The sequence below is a fragment of the Ursus americanus genome, chromosome 36 (assembly GCF_024610735.1).
Source record: "Ursus americanus isolate L20-20 chromosome 36, mUrsAme1.1.p, whole genome shotgun sequence".
Lineage (NCBI taxonomy): Eukaryota > Metazoa > Chordata > Mammalia > Carnivora > Ursidae > Ursus > Ursus americanus.
The window spans coordinates 23377032-23389820 of NC_142162.1; the positions used below are offsets into that span (position 1 = coordinate 23377032).

At 49.0% G+C, this 12789-nt stretch overlaps 1 long non-coding RNA gene across 1 annotated transcript in view; it reads right to left on the reverse strand.

Moving 5' to 3' along the window:
* LOC123804131 (uncharacterized) overlaps positions 1–12789 on the reverse strand; it is a 226272-nt gene that overhangs the window by 195572 nt on the left and 17911 nt on the right. Inside the window, exons 3-5 of the long non-coding RNA XR_015723154.1 lie at positions 7997–8192; positions 3756–5512; positions 2881–3031 (exon numbers count right to left, since the gene is read on the reverse strand). This is a non-coding gene — a long non-coding RNA (uncharacterized LOC123804131). The remainder of the gene's footprint in view (positions 1–2880; positions 3032–3755; positions 5513–7996; positions 8193–12789) is intronic.

The window sequence follows — 12789 nt, forward strand, 5'->3', positions numbered from 1 at the left end:
TACACTTCCACGTAAAATCAAAAATTATGAAGCTTCTAAGAGATGATAAAGGAGAAAACCTTTGTGACCTTAGGGTAGACAGAGTTTTCCTAGATGGACAACAAAAAGAATGGTCCGTTTTTAAAAAATGTTTTTGGATCAATGCCACTTCATCACAATTAAAAACTTTTATTCTTTGAAAAACACCATTAAGAAAACATACAGGCGGGGCACCTGGGTGGCTCAGTCGGTTAAGCAGCTGCCTTCAGCTCAGGTCATGATCCCAGGGTCCTGGGAACGAGCCCCACATCTGGCTCCCTGCTCAGTAGCGAGTCTGCTTCTCCCTCTCCACCAATTGTGCTCTCTCGTGCACGCTGTCTCTTTCAAATAAATAAAATCTTAAAAAAAAAAAAAAAAAGAGGGGCACCTGGGTGGCTCAGTCAGTTGGGCACCTGCCTTCAGCTCAGGTCATGATCCCTGAGTCCCAGGATGGAGCCCCCACATCAGGCTTCCTGCTCAGCAGGGAATCGGCTTCTCCCTCTCCCTCTGCTCCTCCCCCCACTCATGCCCCGTCTCTCAAATAAATAAACAAAATCTTCAAGAAAAAGGAAAGGGAAGGGAAGGGAAGGGAAAGAAAACATTCAGGCAAGCCATGAGCTGGGAGAAAATTTTAAAGGACTTGTTACCCAGAATGTACACAGGACTTTTAGAGCTCCATAAAAGGAAGAGACAATCTATTTTCTTTCATGGGGCAAAAAAAAAAAAAAAAAAGAACAGCTACTTCGAAGGGAAGGAAATATGAAGGACCAAAAAACATACAGAAGCAGCTCGGCGTCATTACTCATTGGGGAATTGTGAATCAAAACTACAATGAGCTGTCACTACACATGTACTAGAATGGTTACATTAGAAAGACTGGCCACACCAAGTATTGGTGAGGATTCAAAGTCACTGGGACTCAAAATACCCGTGGAAATATAAAGCAATACAATGGTTAATGGAAAACAGTTTGGCAGTTTCTTCAAGGATTAAACATAAACCTACCGGACAACCCAGCTGTTCCACACCTCGGTATTTACCCAAGAGAAATGAAAACACACGTTCACATGAGGACTTGAACGTGACTCTCCATAGCCACTTTACATGTAATGACCAAAACTGGAAACAACCCAAATGTCCCTCAACCGGTGAACCGAGAAATTGTGGCCTATCTACCCAACGAAATACTACTCAGCAATAAAATGGAGCAAAATACTGATACAAAACATGGACAAATCTCAAGCATTATGCTATGTAAAACATGACAACCCCCCCTCCAGGAAAAATAGGGACTGTATTGTTCCATTTATATAAATTCGAGAAGACCCACATGAATATGCAGTAACACCGAGTAGAGCCGGGGTTGCCTGGGAATGAGGGTGGAAGGAGGGAGGCATGACAGAGGGTCTCTCTGAGAACTTTTGGGACTGATGGAAATGTTCGTCGTCTTGACTGTGGTGATGGTTTCGTGAGCATGTACGTTTGTCAGTGATCATCAGATTGCATACTAAATATATGCATTTGTCATACATCTGCAAAGTTGCTTTTAAAACACACACACACACACACACACACACCTTTTCTGCTGAGCTCCTGGTCTTAGGACCGAGACAGCAGTGCCCTTCCTCCACAGCAGCTCCTGGACCTGACACCGCCATCTTGGCCCACCACGCTGGGCAGCCCCTTTTATCTTGCTCTTTGCCTTATAACTGGCCTTCCATTCATAGAGCCCTTAGATTTTTCTCCCAAAGATTTTACTGTTGTGTGGTCACATGCATGCACTTAACTTACAAGAATTCAACCACAGACATGAGGCAGTAAAGAAAAGCAATTACAGTTTTTACAAGTAGAGAAACCGTGTACACAGTGCGAGTGATTCCCTCCACCTTTCCATTCCAGGAGCCCAAAAGGGGTGAGGTGGCCGTGCTCTTCCTCCAGATTGCCCATATGTCTCTCGTTTTAGAAGAATATCATCATTTGAAGTGAAATTCTAGTGCTTAAAACACAGGTCTCTGTACAACACGGCCTCGAAATGCAAACCAACTGCTCCAGCTTACACTCAACAGAGGAAACAATGACCTGTCCCAGAACTGGAGAGAATTCTAATTGCGTTGGCTGTTGGCATCTCCCCAGTCATAAGGATAATTGTGCTACCCTTGACTTCCATCACAGGTGCTGACTTTTGAACCTCATGGAACATGAAGCTTCACCGCGTCTTTTCCGATCTTCAGAACCACCTCATGCAGTGGCCGGGGCAAGTATTATTATCCCCAGAGGGCAGAGGAGGAAACAGAGCCTGAGTGAGATTGTGACTTGCTATTACACAGCTCATGAGGGACAGCCTCATTCCTAGAACCCACGTCTTCAGACAGCAAGTGTAGGATTCCTTGAACCATATCACCCCTCCCCACGCTGCCATTGTGCTTATCAGCCAAAAGCATTCCTTGTGGCCTGGATTTGCCCCGAGTCTCAAAGAGAATTCTCTCAGTAACTCAAGCTATTTTCTCGACCGAAGTTCCTGCTAATACCTTTCAACTTTCTTAGTTGTATCTTCCCTCTTAATCAAAAAGGAAATTATGTTAATCCAAAGCATATACCACTGGTATGGTAGCCTCATACCAGTCGTAGTCAAAATTTAATTCACAACCAAGCTGTCAGTTATCCTAACTTTGGGAAGAAAGGACACAGATGAGGCCAAATTCTGGTGATAGGACTCCACAAATTCAGAGGAGCCATCATCCTGGGGGAGTCCCCCATGTGCCCAGAGGTCAAGAGACGGGTCTACACTTACCACGTGCCAGGCACTTCCCAGACATCAATATACATTCTGGCATCTGTACGCACGCTCGCCTCAGCCCTTACCTTGCAAAGTGTGGCAAAGGTGATGGGGACTCTGGTTGCTGCCTGAATCTTCATTGACAGGGGCTTGGCACCAAACAAATCAAATTTAATTCCCAGGTGTGATCCAGACGAGAAGCTAAGAGACGGGTTTCCCCCGGAAGGATGCATACACCTGGAGGGGAGAGAGAATATGCCCTGAGAGTTCTACCTGCAATAGGGACGTGTTTCCTGCCCTGAGTTTCCAGCCTGTAAGATAGCATGGCCAGTTCACACTCATGGCCTCACAGATCTGGTAGCAGTCTCAATTACCGTGGCCTGCGGCCGCAGAGTTCCCACAAACCCTGATGTCTGGGCTACAGTGCTTACGCTCCTACCCTCTCTCACTAAACTCAGCGGCAGCATAGAGGGGGGCTCCAAGAATCAGGGGCAATCAGGGTGCTTGAGCTCTCCCAGGTCATCGGACAGAAACACGAGGAGAGGTGACCGTGAAGAGAGATGCAAAACACAGAATGCTACTTTCACTTGTCGGCTTGGACACGCATCTCAGAGTGAGAGAGCGGCTCACGACCTTGGGGTGCAGGCAATTTGGGTCCTTGTTTACAGACTCTTGACCAATAGGCACCAGGCCTGGGGCTCCATCGGTGGATTTTGCTTGGTTGCATTGTTGTCTTTTTAAATCAAGGAGTCTTTCTGCCTATACGTCCCATTTCCTCCCTTCTGGCCCAGTAGCAGCCCAGGACCATCACAAACAGACCGCTAATGCTCTGCAGATGAAGGAATGTCAGGAAAGTCAACAAATTTGCTTTCCCCTGTTGCGTTCCTTCCCTTAAGGGAAGAAAGTAAGAGGGGAAGACTTAGGAGTGAACTCAGAAATTTCCCAGCAACGCGGATCTCACCAGCTCCTGCCAAGGATCACCGGCTCTAACAACGCTCCTCAGGCCCGAGTTCAGCACAGCTGTCCACGGCTCTGCTCTGCGCCCAGTGCCCCCACGCTCTCAGCTGCATTCCAGCTGCCTAGAGGAGGCACGGAGTAAAAGGCAAAGCACTCGCTCCTTGGCCATGTGGGAGGAGCAGAGAAAAGGAGCACTGTTGTTTCTTTCTCAAATGTGTTTCCAAAGGGGAAAAAAAAAAAAAGCCTTTCCCTAGGGCTTAGACTGCTGGATTTCTCATGGAGCCCTGGATGCAGACACTTCGGGGTGGTTCTCTGAACGGGGGCCATTGGCACCAGATTTGAACTACGAAGGCCATGCATCATTAAGAACTCCAGCCACGGGTAGAAGTAGTTCAAGGTCAACTTCATTTTACCAAGAGCACTGCATTCTCCAAAGCCTAAAGCACTGCAGTGTGAGGATGGAGAAAGTGAGGCACATAGCACCGCTCTGAGGCTGCCCAGGGTGCTCCTGCTGCTGTCAGTCCTAGAGCCACGACAAGCCTCCGTGCCTTTCAGGCCACCGAGCCAGGCGAGGTCTCGAGCAGCCTGTCCCAGGGTCAGATTGAGAGGGAAAATATTCTATTACAGGACTTCCTGGTATTTGAGAGGTAAACTATTCAGGATCCATTTCCACGATCCATTTTTATTTTAGTCCCCTGTCATTTGCTAAGGCACACAGTTCAGTCCTGCTCCCTGCTTGGAGACACATCAAAATGGGTTCAGGGAGGGAGGGAGGGAGAGAGAGAGACAGAGAGAGAGAGAGAAACTATCCCACCAACAGCAGCCTCACTTCCGTGAGGCGTTATTAGTCTCCATTCATCCTCACATGGTAAATCGACTTGGAAATGTGGCGATCGGGGGCTCATGAACCTTGCAGAGCTGCCAGGCCAGATCCTTGCATTAGGTTTCATTACACTCTAGTTAGGAGTGCCCGCCTTCCTCGTGTGTGGGTCTGGACTAGGCCAGTTTGGCGCTCAGAAGGTAGGAGAGCCCGCAGGTGTCTCTCTGCAGCACCTCCCACCACCGACAGCAGCAGCTGCAGTTCCTCTCCTGGTATCCACTTACCACTAGTGGCAGGAGTGGCCAGCAGCTGCCTCTCCCTGGTGGCATTGTTCTTTGTGTCTCGTCCGTGCTGCCTCGGGATACTCATTTAAAATACGGGATCGCTGGCAGGCCTCATCAAGCGTGTACACGCGTGTGTGCATGTCCAGTTAAATTCAGACGTCTAACGTCTTCAGAAAAAAGGCAAACTTTTTATAATTGTAATCTGCCATTTATAAGCGCCAAGTGGTGCTTGGACAGTAGAAGGGTTATGCAGACGTTCATGCCGTTAGTACATTTATATTCAAGTCCTTGCGCTCCAAATACCTGAAAAATGTGGCCTCCCCTGGCAAATTCCCCATAGCACAGCCTAAGTACTTGGAGTTGGTCTCAGAAGCAGATTCCTTCATCAGATGAAATTATTCATACGCGAGTGTGGTGCGAGCCCAGATAGCTCAGTCGGGAGAGCGTCAGACTTTTAAAAACGTGACTGTGATCACGTTGGTGGAAACAAACAAACAAAAAAGAACCACTTACAAATTCTCTTGGTGAGAGGGTCTACTGCCTTTGAAGGAAGATCATTTCTTGCTGGGTTACAAAACAGCCTTTTTGGCAAAATAGCTGCTGTTCTAAATTCTTTTAGATGGGTTCAATGTTCACCTCCATGTCTGTTTCCAACGCCTAAATGAAAAGACATTTTGCTTCATGAGCCAGTGAACATAACTGGCTAAGTCAGGAAGAAAAAAAATGTTATTATTAGAGAGGTGGAGTATCTGACTTTTTAATGTCTTGAATTAATGCTAACACATGTTTGGAAGTGAGAAATGGGCTCACGGTCCGATTCCGGAGCCCACGCACGTAACCTCTTCCCCTAGCACATTCTTGCCTCACGTCAGGCTGCTGTTTGAAAGTTAGCATCCGTCCCTGTTTACTCTTTCTCATCAGAGGAGACTATCATCTCAGAACCTTTATCAACAGTAATAAGTAATGATTGTACTCCCCTGTTTGCAGCACCAGCGCTAGACCCTGGGATGCAGAGGGGGAAAGACATTCACGAGGGCCTTATAGTCTTTTGAACAGCTGTCCAAATAGGCAACATGCAACACAAGGCAACTTCCACCCAGGGCACATGCGTGGTTCAGGCTGAGATCCTCCAAAGAGGACGGAGGCCTCTGGAGGGCTTTCCAGAGGAAGCCTGTGCGCTGAAAGCAGAGAGAGGCACGGCCACAGCAGGGGAGACCCGTGGGTGGGGCTGCTGGTCTGATGATGTGAGGAAAGGCAGGTTGGGATGTTCACGATGGATGGGGGAAATCAAGCTGAGCCTGAAGCAGGATCAGAGAGTTTACAAAGGACAGACCCAGGAGGTGAAGGCACAGAGCACAGAAATCTTTAAAGGCCAGGCTGTGTGCCCCAAGTAGAAACCAGATGCCACTTTATTAAACTTCCATCGACCTTCCATCAGCATTAATTCAGGAAGTCTGTGTGGACTGTGTCAGGCCTTTGGTTTTCTGCTTGTTTTCGGTCTTTTCACTACCCATGAGCTTTACCTTTAGGTCCCTACACTTTGAGCTTGATATGGTCGGCGAAAAAGGAAAAACAGAAGAGATTATAGGTTGTGTCGTTGCTACTAAAGATTAGAACAGGAATTTCAAAGCCTTACTCACATGATACAGCAACACCCCAACTCCCAGAAATGGGCAAATAAAGGGACAGTAATCGAATACTTTTCTTGACCACATGAGGCACCGATCCAACTCCGGCTCTATTTTTGGTCAGTGTTTTTCCTGAAAATCTGCTTTTTAATTGGTCTCTTTATTCTATCCTGAGAACTATCCAGTGGATTAGGCACCTGCATTTTTGGTGTGGAAACAGCTTATGTGTATTTCCAAAGAAGCTGATAATCCACAAAATGCTTAGATATATTCCATCTGATCTGCACCACAGTCTGGCAGGACAGGTGAGGACAGCCGTTATCATCCCCTATCCTACAGGTGGGTAGTGGAGCTTCGGACAGACCATGTGACTTGCCCAAGGTCACCTAGCTAGGGTCAGACTTGTGGCTCACCCCCCTGGATCTACGGGGCTGTGCAAACATCTCAGTCAAAATCCTACCCTTTTCTCTACGTAGCCTCTTGCTTAATATCTTGCCATTAATTTCTTTAAACCTCGAGAGATTTGTGGTCTTCCCCAGACCACTTTTTAAGACCATGCCTACGCCAAAGAAGGAAATTTTATGCCCTATTCTCTGTAACTACCAATGGTCAGAACTACTCTTCACTACTCTGAACATTGTGTGTTTTTTTTTTTTAAAGATTTTATTTATTTATTCGACAGAGATAGAGACAGCCTGCGAGAGAGGGAGCACAAGCAGGGGGAGCGGGAGAGGAAGAAGCAGGCTCACAGCGGAAGAGCCCGATGTGGGGCTCGATCCCATAATGCCGGGATCACGCCCTAAGCAGAAGGCAGACGCTTAACTGCTGTACCACCCAGGCGCCCCTGAACATTGTGTTTTTAATCTTCCATGACCCGCTTAGAATATAGGAACTGGTATTCAGATTTGACAGGTGTGAAATCAGCTTTAACAAATGCTCAGTGACCAAGCTCAGGTGAGCTAGTATTTGATGGAGTGGGAATTCCAAAGACCTCGATTACACAAGCAGAAAACTGCCCCCCAGTGGAGGTGGGTGACTGTAAGGGAGGGATTGTTAAGGTGAGATTTCTGGCTCCCCTGCATCAGAATCACAGAGGACTCCTATTAAAACTTCAGATTCCTGATCCAGAACGTCTGAAGGCTGATGCTCAGACCAGGGGATCTGCATCTTCACAATCTTTCTAGAAAATCTTTGCCAATGCTAGAAGCTGGGACACACTAGCAGGAGGCATGGTCACGGGACAGCATAGTATATGACCCAAAGAATTTAGGAGGATGGAATCTATGGGGGGGGGGGACTCTGAAAGAGGCGGAAAGGAGAGAAGGAGCCTTGAGGTTTTCATGTATCAGGAAAAAAGACTAGCTTTAGTACAGGAAAAAGATCACTAAATTGAGAGGCCACTGAGCTTTCAATCAACAAGCCCAGCACCTCAACTCGTTTCTTGTCAAGGAAGGAGCCCCGACAGGGAAGGCAGATCTGCCTCCACCTCCCTCCGTGACCCTGGACCACTCACCGGACTTCTTACTTTGGCACCAGTTAAGTCGAGCGGTGGGGCCACATGATGGTAACACATCACCGGAGGCCAAAGTAGTTTTTCTGGAGTCCCGGCCTCTCCCTGTGTCGAGTTTCCATCTGTGGTTTTAGCAACCCCTGCTCCTCCAGCAGGATTTGGAAGGAATGTTTCAAAAGGCTCAAAAGCCACAGAAGTCCTGTGAAGAGAACGAGCCGAAGGCCAGGTCTTAGTCGAAGAACCTGGGCTCCAGCAGAATGAGCATCACCTTGCATGGCCCGATGTGGCCACACAGTTGTCACAGCTGAGGGCACCCAGGGTCTGGCAGCCACTCCCAGGGGGAGTATTTCCAAAATCCGGATTTCAATGACACCCTGACTTTGATAAAGGCCCGAACACCCCTTATGATAGGGAGGCTGACGTGCATCATACCGTCACTTAGTCTCCGTTCGGGCGGCTGCGGAACGCTGGAGAAGCATTGCTTCAGGCATGGAGGCAAGCGGAGGCCGGGCCTGTGGTCCTGGCATCCTGCTTTAGAAGTGGCAGAGGCCCGAATGGAAATGCATTCTAAGGCAAAATGATGATAAATAACTTTCATTTTCATGGAGGGGCTGGAACCATACATCGTCCTTACGATGGAAAGGGAAATCTCCTTCCTAATCCCTTTGAAATTACTTTGTTCAACACATATGAAAGACATCAATCCCTACCAGCAGGGTTTCCAAGGGGGTTTTACGATTCAGTATCCAGGGCTCCCCGTACTGACAAGAGAGCAGACTACTAGAATTTGAAGAACTATTTTACTCACTTGCAGTAAAAAAAAAAAAAAAAAAGAAAGAAAGAAAGAAAGAAAAGAAAAAAAGAAGAAAGAAAGAAAGTCAATTCCTTCCATATTAGTTCCCCAGGGCCGTCATAACAAAGGACCACAAACTGGGTAGCTTAAATAACAGAAATTGATTTTTTTTTTCCCACAGTCTGGAAGCTAAGAGTCTGAGATCAAGATGTCAGCAGGTTGGTTCCTTCTGAGGGAGGGGCTGTGAGGAAGATCTGTTCCAGGCCCCTCTCCTTCATTTCCAGATGGCTGCCTTCCCCTGTGACTTCACGCCATCTCCCCTCTATATGTGTCTCTGTGTCCAAATTTCCCACTCTTTATCCCTTTCCATCAGGACACCAGTCATATTGGATTAGGGTCCATCCCAGGGACCTCATTTTAACCTGATTACCTGTAAAGACCCAATCTGCACGTAAGGTCACACGCTGAGGCACTGGGGACTAGGACTCCGACATATCTTTTTTGGGGGCAGATACAACTAAACCCGTAACACCTCTCTCTCTTCACCAAAGATAGCTCCATGGTTCCAAAGGAAGGAGAAGAGCAGGATTAATGTCTTTTCATGGACATGGCACCCTGGGTTTGGGGTTGAGGGAAGAGAATAAATCAGAGAGAGTAGGACAGGCTCCAGAAAAAAATCCAGTCAGGGAAGAAGGTCCTATATAATCTACTAAAGGAATGGAAAGCGCTGGGTTCTCAATGGAGCGTGAGTTAATTTAGCAAATCGCCAGAACAATGGGCTTCATCAGTGGGTGCTTAAAATGCTGGAAGGGTCCAGATCCATCTACCACCTGCTGCAGGGAGCCCGATGTGGGGCTCGATCCCAGAACCCTGGGATCATGACCTGAGCCGAAGGCAGATGCTTAACTGAATGAGCCACCCAGGCACCCCAAAAGTGGTTGTTTTAAACCAGAAGAGTCTAGGATGCTTTAATTGGCAAGTTGAAATACTAGGAAAGTTTTTCTACCCAGCTGGGCGAAGGTGCTGGAGCAAGATTAGATCCATTACAAAAAAACTATGAACTGCATTTTCTTTGCCCATCCAATTAATAATACAAAATTGCCAACTCCCAGTCTTGCTCCAGACGGGAAAGCAGATCAGACTAAGTGAGGAAACTTTTCAGGAACAGTTGAAAATCTAGCGCTGAAACAGAAGGGAGGATGAAATCAGGAATGAGATGAATGCTCGCAGCAGGGGGCTGAGTGTTTAGGGCCTGGGAACATCTGTGCAGATGTTAGACACTGTTTCAGCGCATGTGAGACCACATCTTTATGAGCAAAACCTACCCTACGTACTGTACCAATTTCCCTCACCCCAGCGTCCCTGTGAAATCCCAAGCCCACTGTGGTTTTCCTCCTGAACCTCTCCTTCGGCCTCCCAACCTGCCTCTGGACTTTCGCCATTCCCCATTCATCTGCATTCGCTCTTTGAAGAATACAATCCGAATTCACGTAAAACATCCACATATTAAAAGTTTTCTCCAAACGATTTCTTTGGACCAGTCCACTGTTCTGGAAGGCAGCTGTCTTTTAGCACAAGAAGCGAAGCAGGCAATAGCTTTTGGGGAAATGATAATGTCAGGATCTGATGGTGGAGCTCATGACAAATTTCAGCAGGGAGCCCCAGGGGCCGGAAGTGACTGTGTATTTGCCTTGGCACTGGTGTCCCCAAGCCACAGAGCGCCATTTATGGAAAAGCAAATGGAAGCCAGTGGGCGAGTAAGCCAAGAGAACATGGAGGTGGTTGTGCGTCTCTGCGCTCAGCTCTGAAGACAGTGCCCAAGGGCTTTTCCCTCCGTGGGCTCTCAACTCCGTGGGCTCTCACCTCCCTGGGCTCTCACCTCCCTGGGCTCTCACCTCCAAGGCAATGGAGCAAAAATAAGCACCAACTGTCTACCTCGTTCATGCCTGTTATCGCTTCCTCCCATTCTAACTGAGGGCTTAAAAGAGCCCTCACTAGTTCTGTGTCTGGGGCGCTACTTAGAGCTCGCACGTGTGGTCCTCCCCCCTTCACCTCCCATGAGTGGGAGGTGTTGTGTAGCCCCTGCCCGTCGCTCCTGCCGCCTCCAGAGCACACAACCCTTCTCCCCTCAGACAGGGTCCTGCTGCTGGCCTCCTGTGGCAGTGACTGTGAGGGTCTGCAGCTGTGGCGTCTTCACTCCCTGCCAAAGCCCCCCTGGTCTCTGGTCACCTATGCCGGGGCCTGAGGAGCAGTCGGGCGCTTCTGTGGAGTCAGCATATATCTGGCTCCGAGTGTGAATGTCTACTGCCCACCACCTCCCGTGAGGCCTGAACTCGGGGAAGGAAAGGTGGGGGAGGGGGGACAAGAGCAGCAGAGATCCAGAGGCGTAGAGGAGAGGAAACCAAGAAGGGGCCCAGTGACAGTCTGCAGCCTTCCCTCCCGTGCCCACAGACAGCCTAGCCTCCAGTCCTGGATCTCAGCGTAGATGCTGTCGCCTTCACCCATCTCCTCTCCAGCCCCGAGGAGCGACGCTAAGGGGGAGAGGGGCTGGTTTGCCTCTGGATCTCAGAGGCCTAGGCTGTGCGGTCAGGAGGGGCTCCTCGCCGGCCTAGGCGGCGGACGTGGCACGTAGTCTTCCATAGGACAAACGCGCTCTGGGGCCACGCAGCCAGCTCAGATGCCTCTGCGCCTACGTGCCTCCTCCCCACCTCTCCACCCCCACCCCCACCCCATCGTACACTTCACCTTGATGAGTGGGCTCGGCGACTGAGGCCACACAGCCTGAGGGACCCCAGTGTTCTCATGCACATCGAAAGGATGGGACTGAACCAGATGATCATTCCAGGGCCTTCCACCACTGAAGTCCTAAGATTGTAATGCTGCGGAAAGAGATCTGTCATCATCCATCAGCTTTCTTCAAGGTTTCTACTGATTAAGCCAATGTGTTTTATGTTCCAGGGCCTCAAAAACCCAGACCTGAGCAGCAGCAGAGGAAGCTGCCCCCCTCTCTCTCTCCCTCTCTCTCTGTCCCTCTCCCCCTTTTTCCCTGGGGTCTGCCTTTCCTTCAGGGCCCAGCAGAGGGACGGAGTCCTTCCAGAAGCCCTCACAGCTCTTTCCACCTCTGCCTCTCCTTCGTCACTCAGCAGCAAGCACCTCGGCTTAAAGTTAATGACCCCTTAGTACCTTGCTACTCAAGGTGTAGACCAGCAGCCTCAGTAAAACCGGGGCGTTGGTCAGAGCAGAAATCCAGGCTGTACCTCAGAACCGCTGACTCAGAAGCAAGAGTGCAAAGGACCCCCAGGTGACTGTTCTGTATGGGAAAGTCTGAGAAGCACTGATTTACTGGACTGTCAAAGTGGGTGTAAATGGAATCACCTGGGGAGTCTTCACCAAAAATGACCCCTAGGTCCCACTTCTCAACATTCTGATTTAATTGGTATGGGTGTGTGGTGGGCACTGAGGGTCTTAAAAGCTCCCCCAGATGACTCTAATGGGAAGCAGAGCTTGGGAACCGCTGCTTTAGCCCCTCCCTAACTCCTTCATTCAATATCCAGCTATTCAACAAAGCAGTAATCCCTCCTTGTGGTTATATATAAACCAATTTTAAATCAATGTTCGGTGCTCCTAATTCTAAGGAGCCCCAAGTTGACATCTTACATCTTCCATGGCCCCAAGTTGACATCTTACATCTTCCATGGCCATGGAGGGCTAAGGAAGGGGGCTCGGACATAGGCTTAGCCCGGGAATCAACAGCCTTTCAACCGCAGCCTCTCAGGAGGCAGAGTGAGGACTTGTCCTTTCATATCTGGACAGAAGGAGAATCCAGGGACGGGTCAGGCAGATGACTAGCCCAAAGGGCTCACTGTTGCTCCTGGTTAAGAATCTATGCCTTCTTGTGGGAGCACCTGAGCTCTCTCCCTCCCTTTGGCTCTAGGCCCAGGAGGTGATGCACACTTTGGATGAACACCCCCACCACCAGCAAACCTTAATCACATGAGCAGAG